This window comes from Dendropsophus ebraccatus, chromosome 11, assembly GCF_027789765.1.
Source record: "Dendropsophus ebraccatus isolate aDenEbr1 chromosome 11, aDenEbr1.pat, whole genome shotgun sequence".
In the NCBI taxonomy this organism is placed as follows: domain Eukaryota; kingdom Metazoa; phylum Chordata; class Amphibia; order Anura; family Hylidae; genus Dendropsophus; species Dendropsophus ebraccatus.
In genome coordinates this window covers 100,248,158-100,260,562 of record NC_091464.1, presented here as the reverse complement: position 1 = coordinate 100,260,562, position 12,405 = coordinate 100,248,158, and the positions used below count along the sequence as shown (strand labels likewise).

The following is a 12,405-nucleotide window of genomic DNA, read 5'->3' as shown; positions in this document are numbered from 1 at the left end:
TCTTAGAGCGGCACAGTCCCTTAACTTCACCTACCAGACACCACTCTGTGACACCATGCCCCTCCACATTCCTATATGTTATATCGTCATAGGAACTTACCCAGATTGGGAGCTAAAGGTCCTTATGTAGCAGAACAATTTGTGTATGGCGATGTAGCAGAGGTGTGCGTTTGTGTATGTTGATATAGAAGCACTGTGTGTGTTGGTGGCATGTATGTCGTAGTTTGTTGCGGCTATTGATTGCTCAGCCTGCAGCTGTTTTTTATTTCCCTATATTGCTACAATGTGATACTAGCTCACCATATCATAAGTGTACCAACGTGCTAGTGCTTTATAGACGGGCCAGCGTGCTAGTGCTTTATATGCGGGCCAGCGTGCTAGTGCTTTATACGCGGACCAGTGTGCTAGTGCTTTACAGGCGGGCCAGCGAGCTAGTGCTTTATACGCGGGCCAGCGAGCTAATGCTTTACAGGCGGGCCAGCGTGCTAGTGCTTTATACGCGGGCCAGCGTGCTAGTGCTTTACAGGGGGGCCAGCGAGCTAATGCTTTACAGGCGGGCCAGCGTGCTAGTGCTTTACAGGCGGGCCAGCGAGCTAATGCTTTACAGGCGGGCCAGCGAGCTAGTGCTTTATACGCGGGCCAGCGTGCTAGTGCTTTACAGGCGGGCCAGCGTGCTAGTGCTTTACAGGGGGGCCAGCGAGCTAGTGCTTTATACGCGGGCCAGTGAGCTAATGCTTTACAGGCGGGCCAGCGAACTAGTGCTTTATACGCGGGCCAGCGAGCTAATGCTTTATACGCGGGTCAGCGAGCTAGTGCTTTATACGCGGGTCAGCGAGCTAATGCTTTACAGGCGGGCCAGCGAACTAGTGCTTTACAGGCGGGCCAGCGAGCTAGTGCTTTATACGCGGGCCAGCGAACTAGTGCTTTATATTTATACGTAGGCATTTTCCTGGATGGGGGAGGGGGGGTTATCTCTCAATTTTCCAGTTCGGTTTGTTTGGTATGTCTATGCAGCACAGTGTGGTATGTAATATAGTGGCTGATAGGTTAGACAGAGGACAGAACATTGAGGTGGAAGAAGAAGGGTCCTGTGGGGGGAGGATAAGAGCAGTGGATAGGGGGAAGGGTCCTGTGGGGGGGAGGATAAGAGCAGTGGATAAGGAGAAGGGTCCTGTGGGGGGAGGATAAGACCAGTGGATAGGGAGAAGGGTCCTGTGGGGGGAGGATAAGACCAGTGGATAGGGAGAAGGGTCCTGTGGAGGAGGATAAGAGCAGTGGATAGGGAGAAGGGTCCTGTGGAGGAGGATAAGAGCAGTGGATAGGGAGAAGGGTCCTGTGGGGGAGGATAAGAGCAGTGGATAGGGAGAAGGGTCCTGTGGGGGGGGGGGGGGGGAGGATAAGAGCAGTGGATAGGGAGAAGGGTCCTGTGGAGGAGGATAAGAGCAGTGGATAGGGAGAAGGGTCCTGTGGGGGGAGGATAAGAGCAGTGGATAGGGAGAAGGGTCCTGTGGGGGAGGATAAGAGCAGTGGATAGGGAGAAGGGTCCTGTGGGGGGAGGATAAGAGCAGTGGATAGGGAGAAGGGTCCTGTGGGGGGAGGATAAGAGCAGTGGATAAGGAGAAGGGTCCTGTGGGGGGAGGATAAGAGCAGTGGATAGGGAGAAGGGTCCTGTGGGGGAGGATAAGAGCAGTGGATAGGGAGAAGGGTCCTGTGGGGGGAGGATAAGAGCAGTGGATAAGGAGAAGGGTCCTGTGGGGGGAGGATAAGACCAGTGGATAGGGAGAAGGGTCCTGTGGGGGGAGGATAAGAGCAGTGGATAGGGAGAAGGGTCCTGTGGGGGGAGGATAAGAGCAGTGGATAAGGAGAAGGGTCCTGTGGGGGGAGGATAAGAGCAGTGGATAGGGAGAAGGGTCCTGTGGGGGGAGGATAAGAGCAGTGGATAAGGAGAAGGGTCCTGTGGGGGGAGGGGGAGGATAAGAGCAGTGGATAGGGAGAAGGGTCCTGTGGGGGGAGGATAAGAGCAGTGGATAGGGAGAAGGGTCCTGTGGGGGAAGATAAGAGCAGTGGATAGGGAGAAGGGTCCTGTGGGGGAGGATAAGAGCAGTGGATAAGGAGAAGGGTCCTGTGGGGGGAGGGGGAGGATAAGAGCAGTGGATAGGGAGAAGGGTCCTGTGGGGGGGGGGGGGGGAGGATAAGAGCAGTGGATAGGGAGAAGGGTCCTGTGGGGGAGGATAAGAGAAGTGGATAGGGAGAAGGGTCCTGTGGGGGGAGGATAAGAGCAGTGGATAGGGAGAAGGGTCCTGTGGGGGGAGGATAAGAGCAGTGGATAGGGAGAAGAGTCCTGTGGGGGAGGATAAGAGCAGTGGATAGGGAGAAGGGTCCTGTGGGGGAGGATAAGAGCAGTGGATAGGGAGAAGGGTCCTGTGGAGGAGGATAAGAGCAGTGGATAGGGAGAAGGGTCCTGTGGAGGAGGATAAGAGTAGTGGATAGGGAGAAGGGTCCTGTGGAGGAGGATAAGAGCAGTGGATAGGGAGAAGGGTCCTGTGGGGGGAGGATAAGAGCAGTGGATAGGGAGAAGGGTCCTGTGGGGGAGGATAAGAGCAGTGGATAGGGAGAAGGGTCCTGTGGGGGGAGGATAAGAGCAGTGGATAAGGAGAAGGGTCCTGTGGGGGGAGGATAAGACCAGTGGATAGGGAGAAGGGTCCTGTGGGGGGAGGATAAGAGCAGTGGATAGGGAGAAGGGTCCTGTGGGGGGAGGATAAGAGCAGTGGATAAGGAGAAGGGTCCTGTGGGGGGAGGATAAGAGCAGTGGATAGGGAGAAGGGTCCTGTGGGGGGAGGATAAGAGCAGTGGATAAGGAGAAGGGTCCTGTGGGGGGAGGGGGAGGATAAGAGCAGTGGATAGGGAGAAGGGTCCTGTGGGGGGAGGATAAGAGCAGTGGATAGGGAGAAGGGTCCTGTGGGGGAGGATAAGAGCAGTGGATAGGGAGAAGGGTCCTGTGGGGGAGGATAAGAGCAGTGGATAGGGAGAAGGGTCCTGTGGGGGGAGGATAAGAGCAGTGGATAAGGAGAAGGGTCCTGTGGGGGGAGGATAAGAGCAGTGGATAGGGAGAAGGGTCCTGTGGGGGGAGGATAAGAGCAGTGGATAAGGAGAAGGGTCCTGTGGGGGGAGGGGGAGGATAAGAGCAGTGGATAGGGAGAAGGGTCCTGTGGGGGGAGGATAAGAGCAGTGGATAAGGAGAAGGGTCCTGTGGGGGGAGGATAAGAGCAGTGGATAGGGAGAAGGGTCCTGTGGGGGGAGGATAAGAGCAGTGGATAAGGAGAAGGGTCCTGTGGGGGGAGGATAAGAGCAGTGGATAGGGAGAAGGGTCCTGTGGGGGGAGGATAAGAGCAGTGGATAGGGAGAAGGGTCCTGTGGGGGGAGGATAAGAGCAGTGGATAAGGAGAAGGGTCCTGTGGGGGGAGGGGGAGGATAAGAGCAGTGGATAGGGAGAAGGGTCCTGTGGGGGGGGGGGGAGGATAAGAGCAGTGGATAAGGAGAAGGGTCCTGTGGGGGGAGGGGGAGGATAAGAGCAGTGGATAAGGAGAAGGGTCCTGTGGGGGGAGGATAAGAGCAGTGGATAGGGAGAAGGGTCCTGTGGGGGGAGGATAAGAGCAGTGGATAGGGAGAAGGGTCCTGTGGGGGAGGATAAGAGCAGTGGATAGGGAGAAGGGTCCTGTGGGGGGAGGATAAGAGCAGTGGATAGGGAGAAGGGTCCTGTGGGGGGAGGATAAGAGCAGTGGATAGGGAGAAGGGTCCTGTGGGGGGGAGGATAAGAGCAGTGGATAGGGAGAAGGGTCCTGTGGGGGGAGGATAAGAGCAGTGGATAAGGAGAAGGGTCCTGTGGGGGAGGATAAGAGCAGTGGATAGGGAGAAGGGTCCTGTGGGGGGAGGATAAGAGCAGTGGATAGGGAGAAGGGTCCTGTGGGGGAGGATAAGAGCAGTGGATAGGGAGAAGGGTCCTGTGGGGGGAGGATAAGAGCAGTGGATAGGGAGAAGGGTCCTGTGGGGGGAGGGGGAGGATAAGAGCAGTGGATAGGGAGATCCATATGTTGCAGATGAGCAGTGGGGATGATTGTAGTCACAGCACTGTAATAAATCCCATTTCTTATAATGAAGGGGTTAAACACGATGGTAATATAAAGTGTATGGTCACTAATGCCAGAAGTCTAGCAGCAATATGGGGGAGCTGGAGGCCTTGGTGCTGGAGGAGTCCATTGATGTGGTTGGTGTGACTGAGACATGGCTGGACTCCTCACATGACTGGGCTGTCAATAGTCAGGGATTTACATTGTTCAGAAGGGAGGAGGAGTATGTCTGTATGGTGTAAGGACAGGGTGGGCAGAAGGGGAGGAGGAGTATGTCTGTATGGTATTAGGACAGGGTGGGCAGGGGGAGGAGGAGTATGTCTGTATGGTATAAGGACAGGGTGGGCAGGAGGAGGAGTATGTCTGTATGGTATAAGGACAGGGTGGGCAGGGGGAGGAGTATGTCTGTATGGTATAAGGACAGGGTGGGCAGGAGGAGGAGTATGTCTGTATGGTATAAGGACAGGGTGGGCAGGAGGAGGAGTATGTCTGTATGGTATAAGGACAGGGTGGGCAGGGGGAGGAGGAGTATGTCTGTATGGTATAAGGACAGGGTGGGCAGGAGGAGGAGGAGTATGTCTGTATGGTATAAGGACAGGGGGAGGAGGAGTATGTCTGTATGGTATAAGGACCGGGTGGGCAGGAGGAGGAGTATGTCTGTATGGTATAAGGACAGGGTGGGCAGAAGGGGAGGAGGAGTATGTCTGTATGGTATAAGGACAGGGTGGGCAGGGGGAGGGGAGGAGGAGTATGTCTGTATGGTATAAGGACAGGGCGGGCAGAAGGGGAGGAGGAGTATGTCTGTATGGTATAAGGACAGGGCGGGCAGAAGGGGAGCAGGAGTATGTCTGTATGGTATAAGGACAGGGTGGGCAGGAGGAGGAGTATGTCTGTATGGTATAAGGACAGGGTGGGCAGGAGGAGGAGGAGTATGTGTGTATGGTATAAGGACAGGGTGGGCAGGAGGAGGAGGAGTATGTGTGTATTATAAGGACAGGGTGGGCAGGAGGAGGAGTATGTCTGTATGGTATAAGGACAGGGTGGGCAGGAGGAGGAGTATGTCTGTATGGTATAAGGACAGGGTGGGCAGGAGGAGGAGTATGTCTGTATGGTATAAGGACCGGGTGGGCAGGAGGAGTATGTCTGTATGGTATAAGGACAGGGTGGGCAGGGGGAGGAGTATGTCTGTATGGTATAAGGACAGGGTGGGCAGGAGGAGGAGTATGTCTGTATGGTATAGGGAAAGGGCGGGCAGGAGGAGGAGTATGTCTGTATGGTATAGGGAAAGGGCGGGCAGGAGGAGGAGTATGTCTGTATGGTATAAGGACAGGGTGGGCAGGAGGAGGAATATGTCTGTATGGTATAAGGACAGGGTGGGCAGGGGGAGGAGGAGTATGTCTGTATGGTATAAGGACAGGGTGGGCAGGAGGAGGAGTATGTCTGTATGGTATAAGGACAGGGTGGGCAGGGGGAGGAGGATTATGTCTGTATGGTATAAGGACAGGAAGGGCAGGGGGAGGAGGAGTACGTCTGTATGGTATAAGGACAGGGTGGGCAGGAGGAGGAGTATGTCTGTATGGTATAAGGACAGGGTGGGCAGGAGGAGGAGTATGTCTGTATGGTTTAAGGACAGGGTGGTCAGGAGGAGGAGTATGTCTGTATGGTGTAAGGACAGGGTGAGCAGGGGGAGGAGGAGTATGTCTGTATGGTATAAGGACAGGATGGGCAGGAGGAGGAGTATGTCTGTATGGTATAAGGACAGGGTGGGGAGGAGTATGTCTGTATGGTATAAGGACAGGGTGGGGAGGAGTATGTCTGTATGGTATAAGGACAGGGTGGGCAGAAGGGGAGGAGGAGTATGTCTGTATGGTATAAGGACAGGGTGGGCAGGAGGAGGAGTATGTCTGTATGGTATAAGGACAGGGTGGGCAGGAGGAGGAGGAGTACGTCTATATGGTATAAGGACAGGGTGGGCAGGAGGAGGAGTATGTCTGTATGGTATAGGGAAAGGGTGGGCAGGAGGAGGAGTATGTCTGTATGGTATAAGGACAGGGTGGTCAGGAGGAGGAGTATGTCTGTATGGTATAAGGACAGGGTGGGCAGGAGGAGGAGGAGTACGTCTATATGGTATAAGGACAGGGTGGGCAGGAGGAGGAGTATGTCTGTATGGTATAGGGAAAGGGCGGGCAGGAGGAGGAGTATGTCTGTATGGTATAAGGACAGGGTGGTCAGGAGGAGGAGTATGTCTGTATGGTGTAAGGACAGGGTGAGCAGGGGGAGGAGGAGTATGTCTGTATGGTATAAGGACAGGATGGGCAGGAGGAGGAGTATGTCTGTATGGTGTAAGGACAGGGTGAGCAGGGGGAGGAGGAGTATGTCTGTATGGTATAAGGACAGGGTGGGGAGGAGTATGTCTGTATGGTATAAGGACAGGGTGGGCAGAAGGGGAGGAGGAGTATGTCTGTATGGTATAAGGACAGGGCGGGCAGGAGGAGGAGGAGGAGGAGGAGGAGGAGTATGTCTGTATAGTATAAGGAAAGGGCGAGTATGTCTGTATGGTATAAGGACAGGGTGGGCAGGAGGAGGAGGAGGAGGAGTATGTCTGTATAGTATAAGGAAAGGGCGAGTATGTCTGTATGTTAGAAATTATATTAAAGTGAGTGTAACAGATGCAATAGTGGGGGATGACTGTGATGATCAGGAGAAAGCAGAGATACCTAATGGGTACTTAATAGTGTACCTGGATAGGGGGGCGGCTGTGGATATAGTGTACCTGGATAGATGGGAGGCTGTGGATATAGCGTACCTGGATAGGGGGAAGGAGACTGTAGATATAGTGTACCTGGATAGGGGTAAGGGACTGTGGATATAATGTATCTGGATAGAGGGGAGGCTGTGGATATAGTGTCTATGGAGAATGTACAGATGTTACAGGCTTTGTAGTACAGTCCAGTCTATGGAGGATGTGCAGATGTTACAGGCTTTGTAGTACAGTCCAGTCTATGGAGGATGTGCAGATGTTACAGGATGTGTAGTACAGTACAGTCTATGGAGGATGTGCAGATGTTACAGGCTTTGTAGTACAGTACAGTCTATGGAGGATGTGCAGATGTTACAGGCTTTGTAGTACAGTACAGTCTATGGAGGATGTGCAGATGTTACAGGCTTTGTAGTACAGTCCAGTCTATGGAGGATGTGCAGATGTTACAGGCTTTGTAGTACAGTACAGTCTATGGAGGATGTGCAGATGTTACAGGCTTTGTAGTACAGTACTGTGATGTATATGGTACGCCAGCTCACCTAGGTTGTTAGTCTGCCTCGCACGGTCCGGCACTCAAGTATGTGCTGCAAATATTCTAAAAAAGATTCTTGGACCAGCGTGTGCAGGTGAAGACATTAGACGTGTTTAATGGAAAGACCCATAAGAACATGGACACATCGATCACTTCTCACAGAACGTCAACGCGTTTCTGGCGCATGCGCGCCCTAAATCACGAAAAGGATAGGCAACATAGTGCACACATTTATACACGTAGCCCCTCCCCCCGACTGGGGAAGTTGCTCACGTGTTTACAATAAAATGTTCATTATAAAGAATTCATTATAGCTTGTTACAAATATACTTAAAAACATTGCTGCATAAGCTCATTTAAAGGACTGTACATAGATATTAAAGGCTTCTTACATCGTTATACTTTAGTAATACAAATGTAATTCACGGCGCTGATTTAGCCCATTGGGGGCACATGTTTCTAAATGAAACATCCAGAAGGCTTCTCTTTCTTGCTGTTTAACCCTTCTGTCCCCACCCCTCCATGGACGCTGAACTTGTTCAAGAGCCATAACTCTCATGTTATCTACCTTACCCTCATGGGCCTCAGCAAAATGTCGCGAAGCACCAGAGATGTTGCGAGAGCTGCTGTGTCCCGCATCATAGATGTGTTCCAGGACACGGGTTCGTAGCTGTCTAGTGGTGCACCCCACATACTGCACGTTGCATTCCGCGCAGCTTATGGAGTACACCACAAAAGAGCTCCTACAATTTGAAAATGTTTTTATTTCATGCCTGTAAGTACTTTTATTATCTGTAAAATATTTACTTTTATTTACATATACTGCAGCCTCCGCATCTATAGTACCCTTTGCAAGATAGCCATGTTTTCGCTGGTGTGTTGGATTTAGGAACTGATGGGGATAAGGTATCCCCTAAAGTTTGTGCTCGTTTGGAAACTATGTTACATCCTTCTTTTAAGATTTCATTCAAGATGGGATCCCCTCGCAAAATGCATACGTTTTTGGTGATAATTTGTTTAATGCTCTTGAATTGTGGGCTAAATTTGGTTACAAAAACTGGTTATATAACGATGTAAGAAGCCTTTAATATCTATGTACAGTCCTTTAAATGAGCTTATGCAGCAATGTTTTTAAGTATATTTGTAACAAGCTACAATGAATTCTTTTTAATGAACATTTTATTGTAAACACGTGAGCAACTTCCCCAGTTGGGGGGAGGGGCTACGTGTATAAATGTGTGCACTATGTTGCCTATCTTTTTCGTGATCAAGGGCGCGCATGCGCCAGAAACGCGTTGACGTTCTGTGAGAAGTGATCGATGTGTCCATGTTCTTATGGGTCTTTCCAATAAACACATCTAATGTCTTCACCTGCACACGCTGGTCCAAGAATCTTTTTTGTAGTACAGTACAGCCTATGAAGGATGTGCAGATGTTACAGGCTTTGTAGTACAGTCTATGGAGGATGTGCAGATGTTACAGGCTTTGTAGTACAGTCTATGGAGGATGTGCAGTTGTTACAGGCTTTGTAGTACAGTCTATGGAAGATGTGCAGATGTTACAGGCTTTGTAGTACAGTCTATGGAGGATGTGCAGATGTTACAGGCTTTGTAGTACAGTCTATGGAGGATGTGCAGTTGTTACAGGCGTTGTAGTACAGTCTATGGAAGATGTGCAGATGTTACAGGGTTTGTAGTACAGTCTATGGAAGATGTGCAGATGCTAGAGGCGTAGTACAGTCTATGGAAGATGTGCAGATGCTACAGGCGTTGTAGTACAGTCTATGGAGGATGTGCAGATGTTACAAGCTTTGTAGTACAGTACAGTCTATGGAGGATGTGCAGTTGTTACAGGCTTTGTAGTACAGTCTATAGAAGATGTGCAGATGTTACAGGGTTTGTAGTACAGTCTATGGAAGATGTGCAGATGCTAGAGGCGTTGTAGTACAGTCTATGGAAGATGTGCAGATGCTAGAGGCGTTGTAGTACAGTCTATGGAAGATGTGCAGATGTTACAGGCGTTGTAGTACAGTCTATGGAAGATGTGCAGATGTTACAGGGTTTGTAGTACAGTCTATGGAAGATGTGCAGATGTTACAGGGTTTGTAGTACAGTCTATGGAAGATGTGCAGATGCTAGAGGCGTTGTAGTACAGTCTATGGAAGATGTGCAGATGCTACAGGCGTTGTAGTACAGTCTATGAAAGATGTGCAGATGTTACAGGCTTAGTAGTCCAGTCTATGGAAGATGTGCAGATGTTACAGGCAGCACCATATGTCTTAGGGGGAGGAGTAACCTGTAGCATCATATGTCCTAGGGGAGGAATAACCTGTAGCATCCTATTTCCTAGGGGGAGTAATAACCTGCAGCATCCTATGTCTTGGGGGGGGGGGGGGGGGGGGGGAGGAGTAACCTGCAGCATCTTATGTCCTAGGGGAGAGTAATAACCTGCAGAAGCATATGTCCTAGGGGGAGTAATAACCTGCAGCATCCTTTTTATTAAAATTCTCGAATTTATTCAGTTTTCAAATTTTTATAAGAACTACAATACAAAACATCACCCAGACGGGTGTAAAGGCACATAACCAAATTACAACCACTATAAAATATTCAGCAATTACAGTATAAGAAACTTTGAGCACAGCATGTGGGAGGGTATTGCTAGAAAATTATCATTGAGATGAGTGAGCTAACGCTTGGTCCAGGACAAAGAAGGAAAGAAAGAAGGGGGGAAAAAAATGTAAAGCAGCAAAAGCAGGAGGGGGTGTATGGGAAACGTAGGGAAGACCATTCCTCACTGAGCCAGGAGAGATTTATACTCATTTGTTTGAATGAATTGATCCCAGTAAAACCACGTCCGGAAAAACAGAGTCACGTCCATGGAGCTGTGCATTAAGATCCTCCATGCGTTTGATGTCCTCAATCCTACGGATCCACATGGACACACTGGGGGGATCGGAGCAACGCCACAGCGCAGGGATGCATGCACGTGCGGCGTTAATCAGATGTCGGAGGACAGAATGCCGTAGGTTTTAAGGGAGATGTCTGACCCCTGCAGGAGGAAAAGTGATGGAGAAAATAGAAGTTGGTGGTCAGTAAAGGTGGATGAGATACCCCACATTTATTCCAGAAGGGAGCCAGTTTAGGACAACTCCAAAACGTATGTAAAAGTGAGCTGTCTCCACCACAGCTCCTCCAGCAGAGCAGTGAGACATCGGGAAAGATACGGTAGAGGCGGGATGGAACCCTATACCACCGCCAATGAAGTTTATACACTGTCCCCTGGAGGCGCGAGGAGATAGAGGAGGAGTGGGTGCAGGTAAAGATGCGGTCTACCTGAGCGTCCGAAAGGGTAACTTCTAGATCTACTTCCCAGAGAGAAAGGGAGGGGGAGGCTGTTCCGGTGGAGAGCTTAACAGGTTATACAGAAGGGAAAGAGACTGACAAGGTGGACCGTCGTCTGAACAGAGAGATTCAGGTGTGTAGGAGAACGGCCAAAGCAAGCCGGGTTAGGAAGGGAGCGACGAAAATGATTACGTTGCAGTGCCCTCCAGAACCCCAACAGGGCAGGGTCTGAGAGATCATTAAGTTCACAGAGATATAACCACGACAAACCTTTGAGAAAGAGGGTAGTCCGAAAGTTACCAGCCTGTGTCCAGGCACAAAAAACTGGGTTTTCCATGCCTGCGGAAAAGGAGGGGGATAGGTGAGCGGCAACATAATAATGATAAAGGTTAGGGAGACCTCCTCGAGCTTTAGGGCAACACAATATTGATTTGGCTAACCGGGGCTTTTTGTGCGCCCAAACGAATTTAGTGAGAACTGTGGAGAGTTGCCGGAAGTAGGACAAGGGCACCGCCACCGGGAGGGCCTAGAAAAGATATAATAAGCGAGGCAAGATATTCATCTTGTAGATGGAGCAACGCCCAAACCAGGTAAAGGTGCCCTTGTGCCACCGGAGTAAGTCAGATTCAATGCATTTACGCATAGGCGGGAAGTTTGTCCTAAATATATCGGAAGGCGAGGGTGTGAGGTGGACCCCTAGGTAAGACAGAGATACGCGACCATCGGAAAGGGAAGGAGGATTCCAGTGAGGCGACTACCGAGAAAGGGAGAGAGAGAGGTTGAGCGCCTCAGATTTTTGTAAGTTAATTTTTTAATTAGAAAGAGTCTGGTAACGCGAAAGCTGAGAAAAAAAAGATTAGGAAGGGAGACAGAGGGCTGGGTGAGAAAAAAAATAACACATCATCTGCATAGGCTGTAACCTTATGTTCCACGGGTCCCACACGCACCCCAGAGATGTTCACGTTGGATCTCACGTCTGAGAAAGGGTTCAAGGGTCAGAATAAAGATAAGGGGAGAAAGGGGGCAGCCCTGTTGCGTTCCATTGGATATAGGGAACGACGAGGAGAGAAGGCCATTGACTGATACCCAAGCCGAGTGACAAGAGTACAAGGAACCAATCCACTCCAACATACGAGGTCTGAGACCAAGATGTCGAAGCGTGGCAAAAAGAAAGGGCCAGCTGACTTAGTCAAAGACCTTTTCCGCGAGTGTATGATGGGAAGGAGAAGAAGGGTGGCCAAAATTTTGGAGAAGAATTTAAGATCTAGATTCAGGAGGGAGATGGGGAGATAATTTTAGCAATGAGTGGGGTCTTTACCCTCCTTGGGGAAAACAGAAAGAAATGTGAGCATGTAGAGCATGTAGAGCATCCGTGGGCATGGTAGAATCCGTTGAAATGGAGTTGTATGCAGACAAAAAGTGATCCTGGAGAAGGGGGCCGAAGGACTTGTAGTAGGGCAATGTAAGGCCATCTGGGCGGGGCGCCTTACCAGAAGGGGAAGATTTAATCGCCCATCCCAAAGCCGTGAGGGAGAACTTAAAGAGTAACTGTCATGTTTTTTTTTATTGCAGAAATCAGTAGTATAAGCGATTTTAAGAAACTCTGTAATAGGTTTCATCAGCCAAAAAAGCCTCCTTCTG

The 12,405-nt window shown here is 50.4% G+C and overlaps 1 protein-coding gene across 1 annotated transcript in view; it reads right to left on the bottom strand.

Moving 5' to 3' along the window:
- Positions 1-12,405, bottom strand: part of TTF2 (transcription termination factor 2) — an 86,425-nt gene that overhangs the window by 55,168 nt on the left and 18,852 nt on the right.